The sequence below is a fragment of the Myodes glareolus genome, chromosome 12 (genome assembly GCF_982192425.1).
Source record: "Myodes glareolus chromosome 12, mMyoGla1.1, whole genome shotgun sequence".
NCBI classification, from domain to species: domain Eukaryota; kingdom Metazoa; phylum Chordata; class Mammalia; order Rodentia; family Cricetidae; genus Myodes; species Myodes glareolus.
The window spans coordinates 19,606,265-19,621,505 of NC_142037.1; positions in this window are offsets into that span (position 1 = coordinate 19,606,265).

Below are 15,241 nucleotides of genomic sequence, written 5' to 3' on the forward strand. Positions count from 1 at the left end.
TCTTTGATAGCCTCTGTGTACATGCCTAATGTAAGACTAAAGGGTAGAACTGAGAACCTGAGACCAACTATACAGCTCAAGAACTCAGAGTTGATAACTGTTACACTCTCATGCTTCTGGAAACAGTATAAGGTATTTGGGTGCAAAGACAATCTGAGACAACATAATGCCTGTCCCATAGTCACTTATTGTTGTAAAAGGAGCAGTGGCCACTTCCCACCACCAGGTTCCCGGCTGACTGGCTAGCTTATACCCTGAAATAACAACACACAAATTGTATTCATTTAAACACTGGCTGACACATTGTATCTAGCCTCTTATTGGCTAACTCTCACATATTAGTTTAATCCATCTCCATTAACGTGTATTGCCACTTCACTGTGGCATACCAGCAGGAGTCTAACTAGCATCCATCTCAGAAAGGAGAGCCATGGTTATCTGCCTGACTCTGCTTGCTTTCTCCCAGTGTTCTGTTCTGTCTATTCTGCCCACGTAAGGGCTGCCCTATCAAAAGGCCAAGGCAGTCTCTCTATTCAACCAATGAAAGCAACACACAAAGAGAAGGACCTCCTACAACATTTCCCCTTTTCTGTTTAAACAAAAAGAAAGGCTTTAACTTTAACATAGTAAAATTACATATAATAAAACAGTTATCAAGCAAGGATTACAGTCATAATATTTTTATCTATTTTATCTTTTATTACAGCAAGGGAAAACTATAGCTATCTATCTATTTTTCAACTCCATCAAAGACTCCAGAAGTATAAAATATTACCAAAGTAAACAAAAAGTAAGCAACTTCCAAACTCTGGAAATGACAGAGACATCTCGCTGCCTGTACAGTCACCCCAAATTTTTCTGTACCGTTGGGGCATTCATCTTTGGCCTTCAGGCCCATTGTATCCAGCAGACATTTCTATGAAGCAGGAAATTTCACAGACAGTTCAGTCACTTTCTTTTGTATCCTGCAGAATGTCTCTTTCATGAATCAGGAACCTTGAAAGACCATTTCACCTTTAGGCAAGTTCAGCAGTCCTCTCTCTGTGGGTTCTTCATGTCCAGTTTATGCAACGGTCCAGGCAAGTGCAGTTTCTTGCCCAAATGACTAACAAACTTCCTAAGTAGTAGCCTCTTTGATGCCCATCTTCCTCTTGAAGTAGATTGGTGCTGCCAGGAGCAGACTTGTCTCATTGTCATGAAAAGCCCTAAGTTATTAAAACATTAAATGCCATAGTCTATAGTCTTTGAAAGATATGAAGAATGCCTATCTGAAATATATCTATGCACATCTAGAAAGTCTAACTAACATGACTACAAACTTGACTATTATAGATGATTATCTATTAGCCTATATTTCTTAATTATACATTATATTTTTAAATGAACTACACAATCACAGTACCTTAATCAAGATCAGAAATATATATACATGTAACAAAATTGACCTTAAGTTTCTATCAATAAGGCAAGATTTATACCAATGTAAATTATTCATATCTATATCATATCCCCCTTTAAAAGTAAAAGAACATTTGTGAACAATATTTGGGAATATGGGCACAATTATTTCTCTCCAAACTGCTTTGTGCTGTATGGGGGTGCTGTTATTTAGGTCTTTCATGGTATAACCTGTGTGCTAGGTTCCTCTCAGTCAGCAGTTGAGCAAAGTAAGTTTTTGAGGGTATTTACAGCAACCTTTCAGAAGGGTGTGGTCTATCATACCATACTGGGATAGAAGTAATCCACAGGGTCTCATCCTCTGTAAAAATAAAGGAAGAACCTCTTTTTCAAAGCTTCATATCCTTAGGTTCAAATTTGTAAGTCACGATACCTTTAGAACATATATGCTGGTTCAGCTTAGCAGACCACACAATAAAATGTCTCTCTGTATTTAGCTTTTTTGCAGTCAAAAAATTCAAAGGAAACACAATAAACATAATCCAGACTCTCTGTGAATTTTCCATTTTTATGCAGCTTATTTTTCTTTATTTCTTTTAATCTATAACTATGTATACTCTGCATCTTTAAAGACTTTACTCTTTTTTCTAAAGCATTAACTTTATTCTCTATATTCTTTTTCTTCTCTCTCCCAAGCCTACATATGTCTGTCTAACACTATGACCCATTTAGAGGTCTTTTATGTCTGAATCTGTTCTATTGCACTGTCTGTAGCTCTTTGCTGTCCAGGAACATTTTTGCTTTGCGCTTTTAAATCACTAAGCACTGAAGAATCTAAGCTGTGACATTTCTAGGTCAAAATGGAGGACGTACCATTTTCTGCTAGCTCTGGGGCCACCAGGTAGGCGCCTCTGTTGTAAAAGGAGCAGTGGCTGCTTCCTGCCACCGGACTCCCAGCCACCTGGCTAGCTTATACCCTGAAATAACAACACACAAATTATATTCATTTAAACACTGGCTGACACATTATATCTAGCCTCTTATTGGCTAACTCTCACATATTAGTTTAACCCATCTCCATTAACGTGTATTGCCACTTGACTGTGGCTAACCAGCATGAGTCTAACCAGCATCCATCTCGGAGAGGAGAGCCATGGTGTCTGCCTGACTCTGCTTTCTTTCTCCCAGTATTCTGTTCTGTCTATTCTGCCCACGAAGTGCTGCCCTATCAAAAGGCCAGGGCAATCTCTTTATTTAACCAATGAAAACAACACACAAAGAGAAGAAGGACATCCTACACCAATTTACAGAGTCTTATAAATTATTACTATAATTTATAAATTATCATTAGGGTTTCTGAGTGAAATATCATCTTCTTAGCAGAATTCATAAATGTCTAAATCATTCAATTGACAATGCCATGCTTATGATTCTGTTTTGAGGTTTACAAAGCTGGGAACCCTTCCTAATCATTAGACTTCCCACTCTTGGGTCTTACTCTTAGAGAACTGCCAAAAACTATGACATGATCCCAGCTCCTAAGGGACATCTGTCTGTCTTCTTCTCAAGAAGTTGTTTTTTCTTTCCTATAATACACCCAAACCAGTTTGCACTTCTACTGTGTCTACAAACTTTACACATTCTTGACTGAGAAGAGCATTACAAAAGAAGCTGCAGACCCCACAGGATGAATTCAGTCTCTCTCCCTCTTCTCCTGTTTCTTTCCTTTGCTTCTCGCTCTGAGTTAAACCCAGATCCTTGCATGTCAGCCAAGTGCTCCACCTGGAGTAGGAGCCCTGGACATAGCTTTCTGTCTGGACAGACACCATTACATATGAAGCACAGGGACACTGTTTGCAGGAAAAGGTGTGGGAAAGAGAAACAAGAAGAAATAAATACAAATTTATGTGGTAAAATTTAAAACAAGTTAGTATATGTATGTATTCCTGTTTATGTATATCAATATACATATGACTTTCTATTATATAAAGTCAAATTTTTATCTATTAATGTTCAAACAATATTGCACATAAATTTTCTTTCAAACATTTTCAGTTTTATTTTCAATTATATTAATTTATGTCTTTGCTTCTTTTTAATAAGTTAACTCAGTGTTAACCACTCATATAACTTTGTGAACCATTTTTAAGCATTCAGTGAATCTAATTCTAATTTTCAATATAATTGTTAATGTAAATAACAATTATAATATATAATTATAAATATAAATATAATATAAATTGTATAATTTTCACATTTATCAATATAATTTCAGGATTTTTTTCAAATATGTATTCTGTTTTTATTCTCATTTATTAAATTATATGCTTAATATACATTATTCTTTTTGAGACAGGGTCTCACCACTCAATCTGGACAGTTCTTACATGGTTTTGTGCCACCACACTTGGCTGTGTTTTTTACTGCCAGTGAAAATGAAACTAAATGATCTATTTCATTTTCCTTATGTTTATTAACTGGCCACTAAGGAAATATGCCCCAGATGGACTTTCTTAGCATTCTGGCTTCGAGAAGATAACTTTTTTATATTCTTTCACGCTCTTCCCACCCTGCCATCCATTTTTATCATGGGAGCATTACACACAGACAGCCTCATTCATCACTCTGGGTCTCTCAGAACACAGCCATACATGGCTGCATCTCTCTGGTTCACCTGAGGCAGGCTCGACTTCCTGGACTTTGTGCCTGGAATATTTGAGAAGCTGTTTATATCCTTTGCCATAGTGTTTTTGTATCCTTGAGTTGAAAAATCCCAGCTTTTAGAATTTATTTATTTATATGTATTGACAATTTCATACTTATGTATAACTTATTGAGATCATATTCACCTGTCAGTATCAATTATCCTCTCCCACTCCTATTGACTGTTGCTTCTTCCCAAAGAGTTGCCCTCCTAGCTCCCCATACTTATCTCCTTTTTTTTTGAGCCAGTGAATTTAATGAAGTTGTTTGCATGAGCATGTTTAAAGCAGCTATTTAATGTAGCAAGGGCAACTTGCTAGTGATTTTACCACTTGAGAAAGTGCCACTCTCCCCTCCCTAGATATCTGTCATCTACCAATAGCTCCCAGGGAAAGGGTGGAGCCTTATGGACCCCGTCCACATCCACGATGGAATGTTCAAGAACCCAGTCTCTCACAGGTTTGTGCAGCTGTGTAGGTAATTACAGAGGTGGGTCATGGAAAGAACAGAGCTATGAATATACCATCCCAGGGGAGGAACACAGTAGGTTTGATTTTGATTCTTCCTGGGGTAGAAACTGCATTGGAATATTGAGACTTGTCCTTTATGTCATATATAATCTCACCACACACACACACACACACACACATACACACACGCACACTCACACACACACACACTCACACACTCTCTCTCACACGCACACACACACACACACACTCACACACACACTCTCTCTCATACGCACACACACACACACACTCACACACACACACTCACACACACACTCTCTCTCTCTCACACTCACACACACACACACTTATGTATATCCTAAAATCTGACACGTTAAGGAAAGCAGAATGTGAGAAGGGACATCTGCATTCAAGTGTTCCAGGGTATCCCTTTAGGACAAAGGGACATCTGAAAGAAGCAAGTATTTCAGTCTCCAGTACCCCATCCATGTCTCCTAAGGACTTCACATATTCCCTGCACTCACGGAGCTTTGTATAGACACAGGGCATTTCCAGGCATCTGGTCTCTGTTACCCCATCCATGTCTCCTAAGGGCTTCACATATTCCCTGCACTCATGGAGTTTTACATAGACACAGGACATTTCCAGGCATCTGGTCTCTGTTTCCCTTTCTTAACTGCTATCATCCCCTGAGTGAGCTCAATTTCCATCCTGACTTTTTCTTCTATCACTGAATTTTCTCTAAAGTCCTTTCTTGTCTGGCCCTGTAAAAATGTCTTTGATGATATATGGTACACAACAGTCCTTTTCTCATTCTGGCATTACAGCTTACCAGGGAAGAGCCTGCTGCTACAGAAAGTGACCATTAGGAAGATAAGTCCCCAGAAGCTATTCAGTCGGAGGTCTGAATGAATGGAAATTCAAGAGTACAAGAATAAACTGCCTCTGTCACCTTTCATTTATGTAGAGGCTTGCCTGCTGAGTATTGGGAACATTTATTCCCCCCATCCTCTCATGGCACTTGACTTGAATACCTTCTTGAGACTAAAGAGAAAACTGCACCAAGATTGTATAGGATCAAGGACGTGACTGCAGTTTGTGATCAGGGATGTGTCAGGACGGAAGAGAAATGATTTCCTGTTTCATCAGCCTGAGAAGAAGCAACTGTAAAGCACATGACTTTTACAACCTTGCAGAGGGATGTGGACCAGGTCTGAGGAACAAATCAATCAAAGTTTAGAATGTTCTGTTCCAGGCTCCCTTCTAGCAGATTTGCAGCCCAGACTCCACAGACAGCAGGGAATGCATCTAGCCTTGGAATTGTATACCTGAGATAATTTGTGTTCTGAGGCTTCACAAAGGTCTCCAGGTTCCTGTTTTCCTGAATTATTCTTCCATTCTGCCCATCCTTACTCCCAGTACATGTGTGAAAGACAACAAACACCTCAGCGACATCAAAAATTGAGAACACTGGGATTAAATTGTCTTCCCATGGATAAAAATCCTCAGTTCTCTCTTCCTAACGTACTGGGTGTGTTATCATGAGCTTCTGCTTCTTTATCTATAAGAATTTATTAGATGTTTACATTAAGCTAGGATAGAAACTAGGTGCTGAAATCATATTTCCATGTCAGATCTTTGAAAGTTACTGCTGATAGGGCAGAGTCATGATAATAGGTCCCAGTATGTGAGTGGAATTCTAAGGTTTGAACTTTTCAATAGCTTCTACTGTAGTTCAGTTAACAGAACTGAGGGTTGGATGTAGTGTCTATTCATGCATAAACATATTTTCTTAGGAGACTCATAGCACTTTATTTCCCAGGAGTTACTTCTTCTTTTCTTGGCATAATTTAATAGTACTGCAATGTGAAAATTATTTCATAATACATGCTTCATAGTAAATGTATGGTAAGAACACAGTAGACACAAAAAGTGAGAGACTATAGGAAAGCAAGAAATTATGAGAGATGATTGAAGTAAATACTTTCTATAAGATAAAGTTTAGAACTGATCTTTCTTTTTTAAAACTTATGTATATTTTTTCAGAAATAATAGGCTACTTTTAGAGCAAATTTAGTTTAGCAGAAAATTTAAGCTCAAAGTAGAGGGAGTTCTGATGCACTCCCTCCCTACTCAAACATAGCAATTGATTTTTACACCCAGATTAAACAAGATAAAAGAAGCCGAGCACTTTGCTGTCACATCTTAATGCTGCTGACAGTTGCAGAGAAGTCACCATGTCCTTACATTGTCACGCTGAGTTTCAATGAAGTTAAGGGACAATGAGGACATTGAAATGGGAAGAGCTACACACCCCTTACATGCTTCTTTTCTACATCTCCAACTCATTCACAAGCTGGTCTCAAGTATGGTTCAATCAACCTCACCATTGTTCTTAGGCTTGACCCACTGTGTGCTTGAGTGGTCTTGAGCTCATCTGTTCCAATAGCAATTAATGAGGCCCCACCTTGTGTGACAACAGGCAGATGAACCATGTTCCCTGACTCCTCTGCCTTGTGTAATTCATCATGTATATGAAAGTTATCATTTGTGGAAGATTGTCTCCATAACTGGTAGTTTAAAACAAATGAAAAAGCCAAGTTCTATACCTTATCTGAGTCCACGATTCCATGAAAAAGCCCACAACCTGCCCAGGAATTGTACATTTACTGCCCTTGTCAATGTTATTGATCTGTGTCCACAATTTTATTACCTACTCCCTGTTTTTAGGCTATCATTTTTCTTCTTAATATTCTATTAAAATGTATCCATTTACTTCTCCCTCCTTATTCTTTATTTTATTTATCACCTGTCTCCCTCCTCTTTTCCCTCCTCCCTCTCCCTAACCCCACTAGTTTTGTGTATCTATATTAAATATAGGATCCTACAATTAAAATGAAATGTGACATCTATCTTTCTAAATATAATTTTGTTGAATATGATGAACTTGAATATCTTCTTTAGTTGTGTTTTTAATATTTGAAGCTATTTATATTCATTTTATTTTTATATGAATTTAGCTATTTTACATTCTGTCCTCAGTTTTCCTTCTCTCCTCTCCTCACAATCCCTCCCCTCTCTGTTCCCACCCCCAATCAGCTTCTCTGTTTCTGCTTAGAAAAGAGCAGGTCTCCATGAGTATCAAGAAGACATGGCATAACAAGTTGATGTAAGACTAAGCACCTCCCCATTTATTAAGGCTGGGCAAGGTGACCCAGAATGAGGAGTAGGGAACCAAAAGACTGTATGCGAGTCAGAGACAGACCTTGTTCTCAGTGTTGGGAGTCCCACAAGAGGACCAAGCTACACAACTCTAGCATATATGCAGAGGGCCTAGGTCAATCCCATGCCGGCTCTGCTTTTAATGTTCAACATTTTTTTTCTAGTCTAAAGTACTAAAATTTTCAGAGATTCTTCTCAAACCAGAAATTATGTTCAGAGTGAAACCTAGGGATCTGATTTCACTCTCCTATGAGTAGGTTTCCATTATTCTTAGAAGTTTTATTTGCAGAAGTTGCCCTTTTCCCAATATATGTTTTTGACATTTTCAAATACCAGGTGACTGTATCTGGGTGAGTTTCTTTCTGGGTCATCTATTTTATATGATCTTTGCACAAGTTTTGGTGTTAGTACCAGGCTGTTTTTCTTCTGTGGTTTTAAGGTATAACCTGACATCAGTTACTGTGACTCCGCTACCAGTTTTCCTTTTGGTCAGCATTGCTTTGGTGATTTGGCATCATTTGTGTTTCCAAATGAACTTTAGGATTGGCTTTTGTGTTTGTTTGTTTGTTTGTTTGTTTGTTTTCGTATTTCTGTGAGGAATTCAAGTGTTACAGTGACTGTGTTTACTCTGTGGGTCCATTTTGACAGTATAAACATGCTCTCTGTATAGGTTTTGCTACTATGGACATCATGGAAAAACTTTACATCTTCTAGAGTCTTCTCCAGATATTCCTTTGCTGTTTTAAATTTTTCATTGTGGTTTTTCTTCTATTTGTTGGTAGATTTATTCTTATGAATATATGCATTTATTTTTTATTGTTTTTTATTGAGCTCTACATTTTTCTCTGCTCCCCTCCCTGCCTCTTCCCTACTCCCTTCAATCCTCCCCCAAGGTCCCCATGCTCTCAATTTATTCAGGAGAGCTTGTCTTTTTTCTACTTCCCATGTAGATTAGACCTATGTAAGTTTTTCTTAGATATTTTTATTAATTTATAAAAAATTCCACTTCCGCCCCTCCTCCCAACACTCTCCCACTCCCCCCACTCCCTCTCCTCCTCCCTCTCCTGTCCTAAGAGCAGTCAGGGTTTTCTGCCCTGTGGAAAGTTCAAGTTCCTCCCCATTCCCTCCAGGTCTAGGAAAGTGAGCATCCAAACAGACTAGGATCCCAAAAAGCCAGTACATGCAAACGAAACAAGTCCCAGTGCCATTATCAATGGCTTCTCAGTCAGCCCCCATGTCAGCCACATTCAGAGAATCTGATTTGATCACATACTCGTTCAGTCCCAGTTCAACTGGCCTTGGTGAGCTCTCATTAGACCAATCCACTTGTATCAGTGGGTGAACGCACCCCTCGTGGTCCTGACTTTCTTGTTCATGTTCTCCCTCCTTCTGCTCCTCATTTGGACCTTGGGGGCTCAGTCCAGTGCTCCAATGTGGGTCTCTGTCTCTATCTCCATCCATCGTTGGATGAAGGTTCCCTCTGATCCTGACTTCCATGCTCACGTTCTCCCTCCTTCTGCTTCTCATTTGGACCTAGGGAGTTAAGTCCTGTGTTCCAATGTGGGTCTCTGTCTCTATCTCCATCCATCGCCAGATGAAGGTTCTATGGTGATATGCAAAATATTCATCAGTATGGTTATGGGCCAAGGCCAGTTAAGGCACCCTCTCCTCTGCTGTCCAGGAAACAATCTGGGGATCTCTCCTTGGACCTGGGAACCCCTCTAGAATCAAGTTTCTTGCAAATCCTAAAATGGCTTGAAACTGAGAAGCTTCTGTAAAGCAAAGAACACTGTCAGTAAAACAAAAAGTCTACCTTCCGACTGGGAGAAGATCTTCACCAACCCCTCATCAGACAAAGGACTGATCTCCAAAATATACAAAGAACTCAAGAAACTTGACACTAAAACTCTAATTAACCCAATGAAAAAATGGGGTACTGAACTGAACAGAGAATTCTCAACAGAAGGACTTCGAATGACCAAACGACACTTAAGGTCATGCTCAACCTCCTTAACGATCAGGGAAATGAAAATCAAAACAACTTTGAGATACCATCTTACACCTGTCAGAATAGCTAAACTCAAAAACACCAATGATAGCCTATGCTGGAGAGGATGTGGAATGAGGGCAACACTCATCCATTGTTGGTGGCAATGCAAACTTGTGCAGCCACTGTGGAAATCAGTGTGGCAGTTTCTCAGGAAACTGGGAGTCAACCTCCCTCAGGACCCAGCAATTCCACTCTTGGGAATATACCCAAGAGATGCCCCATCATTCTACAAAAGCATTTGTTCAACTATGTTCATAGTAAGTTTCTCTTTGTGTCCTCATTGTTTTCCAAGTTCTCTGGGATAGTGGTTTGTAGGCTAAAAGGTTAAAGTCATTAAAAATAAAAAAGAAAGAAAGGGAGATATAGGGTGTGGTGGTACACACCTTTAATCCCAATGCCTGGGAGGCAGAGGCATATTGACCTCTGTAACTTCAAGGGACAGAGGTAGAGATTGACCTCTGTGACTTCAAGGTGTGGTAGCACACGCCTTTAATCCCAATACCTGGGAGGCAGAGACAGACAGATCTCTGTGAGTTCAAGGTGTGGTAGCAAACACCTTTAATCCCAGCACTGGGGAGGTAGAGACAGGCAGATGTCTGTGAGTTCAAGGACAGTCTGGTCTACAGAGTTATTCCAGGACAAAGATATATAGAAAACCTGTCTCAAAAAGTAAAAGTAAAAATAAGAGAAATAGAAGTTAAAATAAAGCTACATAAAGATGAAAAATAAACAGAGAATCTTGATACTGTATGCTATTATTCTCTCTTTGAATTGTTTGAATGCTGAGAAAGGAGCAACAGCTGCTAAAAGACTTTTGTTTATAAATGCTGCTGAACTAACCCAAGATAGGCATTTTGAAAGTACCTTGGCTTCAAAACTGAAGTCAAAAGGTATGTTACTTTGGAGAAGAGATTTTGCTTTTGTTTCCACAGAAAATGAGAGGCTATGGATTCATTCTGAGTTAAAAAAAAATCAGCTTTGATCAAGGGAGACCACCTGAGAAGTCTCTGGTAGGAACAGATGGCCCAGATGTCTGAGTTCTTCATCCAGAACAGGTTCAAGACTGCTGCCTGAGATGATCAAGACTCACAGGATATTCCAGTCATGTCTTGATTATAACTCTAAGTTTTCTTTAGGTCCCCATAAGATTATCAGCGCCCCCAACCAGCAGGAAGTAGCCTAAAATACTACGCCCACATTCCCAACAAATGGACTATGGGTATTTTCCTTTGTTTTAAAAAAAAAGAGGGAAATGATACGGGAAAATTGTCTGTATTCTGTTAATCATTTTAATAAAACGCTGATTGGCCAGGCAGGCAGTATAGGCGGGAAAGCCAGACAGGAAGTAGGGGTGGAGCAAAGAGACTGGGAGTATTCTGGAAGCAGAGCTCCCTCAGCATTCCTGCGCAGACCACCCAAGAGGCAGCATGTAACTTGCCCAGCTGAGAAAGGTACACGGAGCCATTATGGCTAATATAGATGAGAATAATGGGTTAATATAAGTTATAAGAGTTAACAAGAAGCCTGACCTAATGGGCCAATCAGTTTATAACCTTATGGAGTCCTGTGTGTGATTTTCTCTGGGATTTACTGGCTTGTTGGGGTACTGGGTGGGACAGAAACCCCAACAAGCCAGCCCTCATGTTACAGGTTTTCTTTGCTTTATGTTTAAAAACCACTTATGAATGAGTACATGTCTGGATTACCTCACTCAAAATGATGTCTTTTAGCTCCATCAATTTGCCTGCAAAATTCAAGAGGTCATTATTTTCTGCTGTGTAGTATTCCATTGTGTAAATGTAGCACATTTTTCTTATCAATTCTTCGGTTGAAGGGCATTTAGGTTGTTTCCAGCTTCTGGCTATGACAAATAATGCTGCTATGAACATAGTTGAGCACATGTCCTTGTGTCACAATTGAGCAACATTTGAATATATACCCAAAAGTGATATTACTGATCTTCAGGAAGGTTGTTTTCTAATTTTTTGAGAAATCACCACACTGACATCCAAAGGGTCTATACCAGTTTGCATTCCCACCAGCAAAGCAGAAGTGTTCCCTTTCCCCTACAACCTTTCCAGCATACATTGTCATCAGTGTTTTTGATCTTTGTCATTCTTACAGGATGGAATCTCAGAGTTGTTTTGATTTGCATGTCTCTGATGACTAAAGATGTTGAGCATTTCCTAAAGTGTCTTTCAGCCATTTTAGATTCCTCTGTTGAGAGTTTTCTCTTTAGGTCTGTACTCCATTTTTTATTGGATTATTTGTTCTTTTGATGACTAATTTCTTGAGTTCTTTGTATATTTTTGAGACCAGACCTCTGTTAGTGAAGATCTTTTCCCATTCTGTAGGCTGTCGTTTTGTCTTGTTGACCATGTCCTTTGCTTTACAGAAGCTTTTCAGTTTCAGGAGGTCCCATTTATTAGTTGTTTCTCTCAGTGACCTGTGCTGCTGGGGCTATATTTAGGAAGTAGACTCCTGTGCTAATGCATTCAAGTGTACTTCCCACTTTCTCTTCTGTAAGATTCAGTATGACTGGCTTTATGTTGAGGTCTTTGACCCATTTGGGCTTGAGTTTTGTGCATGGTGAAAGATATGAGTATATTTTTATTCTTCTACATGTTGATATCCAGTTATGCCAGCACCACTTGTTAAATATACTTCATTTTTTCCCTTTGATATTTTTTGCTTCCTTGTCAAAAATCAATTGTGGAAAGTGTGTGGATTAATACCCAGGTCTTCTCTTTGGTTCCAATGGTCCTCCTGTCTATTCTTATGCCAATACCAGGCTGTTTTCAGTATTGTAGCTCTGTAGTAGAGTTTGAAGTCAGGGATTGTGATGCCTCCAGAAGTTCTTTCATTGTACAGGATTGTTTTGGCTATCCTGGGTTTTTCCCCCCATATGAAGTTGAGTACCATTCTTTTGAGGTCTGTGAAGAATTTTGCTGGGATTTTGCTGGGCATTTCATTGAATCTGTCAGGAACAAGACAAGGTTGTCCACTGTATCCATATCTATTCCATTCAGTTCTTGAGGTCCTAGCTAGAGCAATAAGACACCAAAAAGAGATCAAGGGGATACAAATCAGAAAAGAAGTCAAACTCTCACTGTCTGCTGATGATATGATAGCTTACATAAGCAATCTCAAAAGTTCTACTAAGGAATGTCAACAACTCATAAACATTTTCAGTAATGTAGCAGGATACAAGATTAACTCAAAAAAATCAGTAGCCCTCCTGTACACAGATGATAAAGGGGCTAGGAAAGAAATCAGAGAAACAACACTCTTTGCAATAGCCACAAATAGCATAAAAAATATCTAGGAGTGACTCTAACCAAACAAGTGGAACTCTTGTATGACACGAACTTTAAATCTTTGAAGAAAGAAATTGAAGAAGGCACCAGAAAGTGGAAAGATCTCCCATGCTCTTGGGTAGACAAAATTAACATAGTAAAAATGGCAGTCTTACTAAAAGCAATTTATAGTATTTACTTATTTTAAAACTATTCCAATAGAAACTATTTCTTGACTTATTAGTATATTCATTATTGGTGCATAGAAAATACTGATTTTTGTGTGTTTGTTTTATGTCCATTTACTTTGCTGAAATTATCAGCTAAAAGAGTTATCTAGAGGGATCTTTAGGATCTCTTATGTATAAATCATATTGTATGCAAATAAGATAGTTTGATTTTTTTGCCCTTCTTGTGTGTATACATTTTATTTTTTCCTCCTGCTGCTCTAGCTTGGATTTTTTTAGGTTAACTAGGAGTAGAGCAAGGGGGTAGTTTTGCCTTGTTTCTTAATTTAATTGTAATGTTTTGAGTTTTCACTACTAACTATGATACTGGATATAGGTTTGCCATATGTGGTACATATTATGTGGAGATAGTTTCTTTCAGTCATAAAAGGATGTTAGGTTTGTCAACTGTCCTTTCTATGTATACAAAGATGATCATCTGTGATTTCTATCCTTAAATCTATTGAAAAGATTTATTACTGCATTAGTCATGGTTATCTAGAGAAGCAGAACTGGTAGAATAAATCTATGTATATTGAAAAAGGATTTATCAGAGTTGCTTAATGTCTGTTAGTCCAACAATGGCTGTCTCATTATGGAAAAGTTAAGAATCCAGTAGCTGTTCATTCAATATATAATTCTGGATGTCTCAGTCTGTCTTCAGTTTTCACTGGAATTCCTAAGAAGCAGACTCTAATACCAATGAAGGAATACTTTAGAGGCAAGATAGCTCAACTTTCCAGAGAGAGTGAAGATGAGCAGGCAAAAGGTAAAACACTTCCTTCTTCCACATCCCTTTATATAGGCTGCCACCATTAAATATACCCAAGATTTAGAGTGGGTCTTCTGACCTCAAATAATCCAATAAAAAATTTCTTTGCAGATGTGGTCAGCTGTTTAGGTTTTAATTGATCTCAATAGTCAAGTTGATAACCAATTTTTATTAGCTATCACAATTACATTTATTGACATATGCATGTTGAATCATACTCAAATTCCTGGAATAAAGCTTACTTGGTCAGGGTAAATGATATTTTGATATGTAGTTGAATTTAGTTAGCAAATATGCTTTTACATTTATTTTATTTTGAGTACTTCATACTGTGCTGTATTTATATCATTTTCAACAAAATCTTCCCCCACCAGGTCCTCCTATGTCCCCTCTCCAACTCTTCTCAAATTCATGTCATCTTCACCTTTGATTTTTTATTGTTTTGTGTATAACATTTTCTATTGATTTTTATTGAGCTCTACATTTTCTCTGCTCTCCTCCCTACCTCTCCCCTTCCTTCAACCATCCCCCAAGGTCCCCATGCTATATAACATTTATATTTAGTATTTATATATTTATATGTAAATATAAATACAACCTGCTGAGTCTTAGATTAAGGCTGACGACTTGAAACTGGATAATTTATCAGGGGTCTCGTTTCTAGAAGAAAACTGATTCTCCCTCTCTCAGTAGTCATTTCCTTCTTTTACAGTTTTATCTAGGGTTAGAACCTTGTGCTATTGCTCCCATCAATACTGGCATGTCAACTGGTGGTGTCATTATGCAGGTCTTGTTTAGGCAACCATCTTGTTGAGATTTCACAGGTGGAGTCTTCCTGTCATATAGAAGACACGATCTTACAGAAGATATCCTGGTTCTTCAGCTCTTGCAAACTTCCTGCCCCTTCTGTGATGCTCCTGAGCTTTAGGTGTTGGGGTTATGTTATGGTAGAACCGCTGGAGATGGGCACTTCAGGGTCAGTTCTCTGTATTTGATCAGGTCTGGGTTTCTTTGATAGATTGTGTCTACTGCAGAAATAGGGTTCTTTGATAAGGAGTGAGAGGTGCACCTATTGGTGGATACAAGAATGCAGTTAGGAA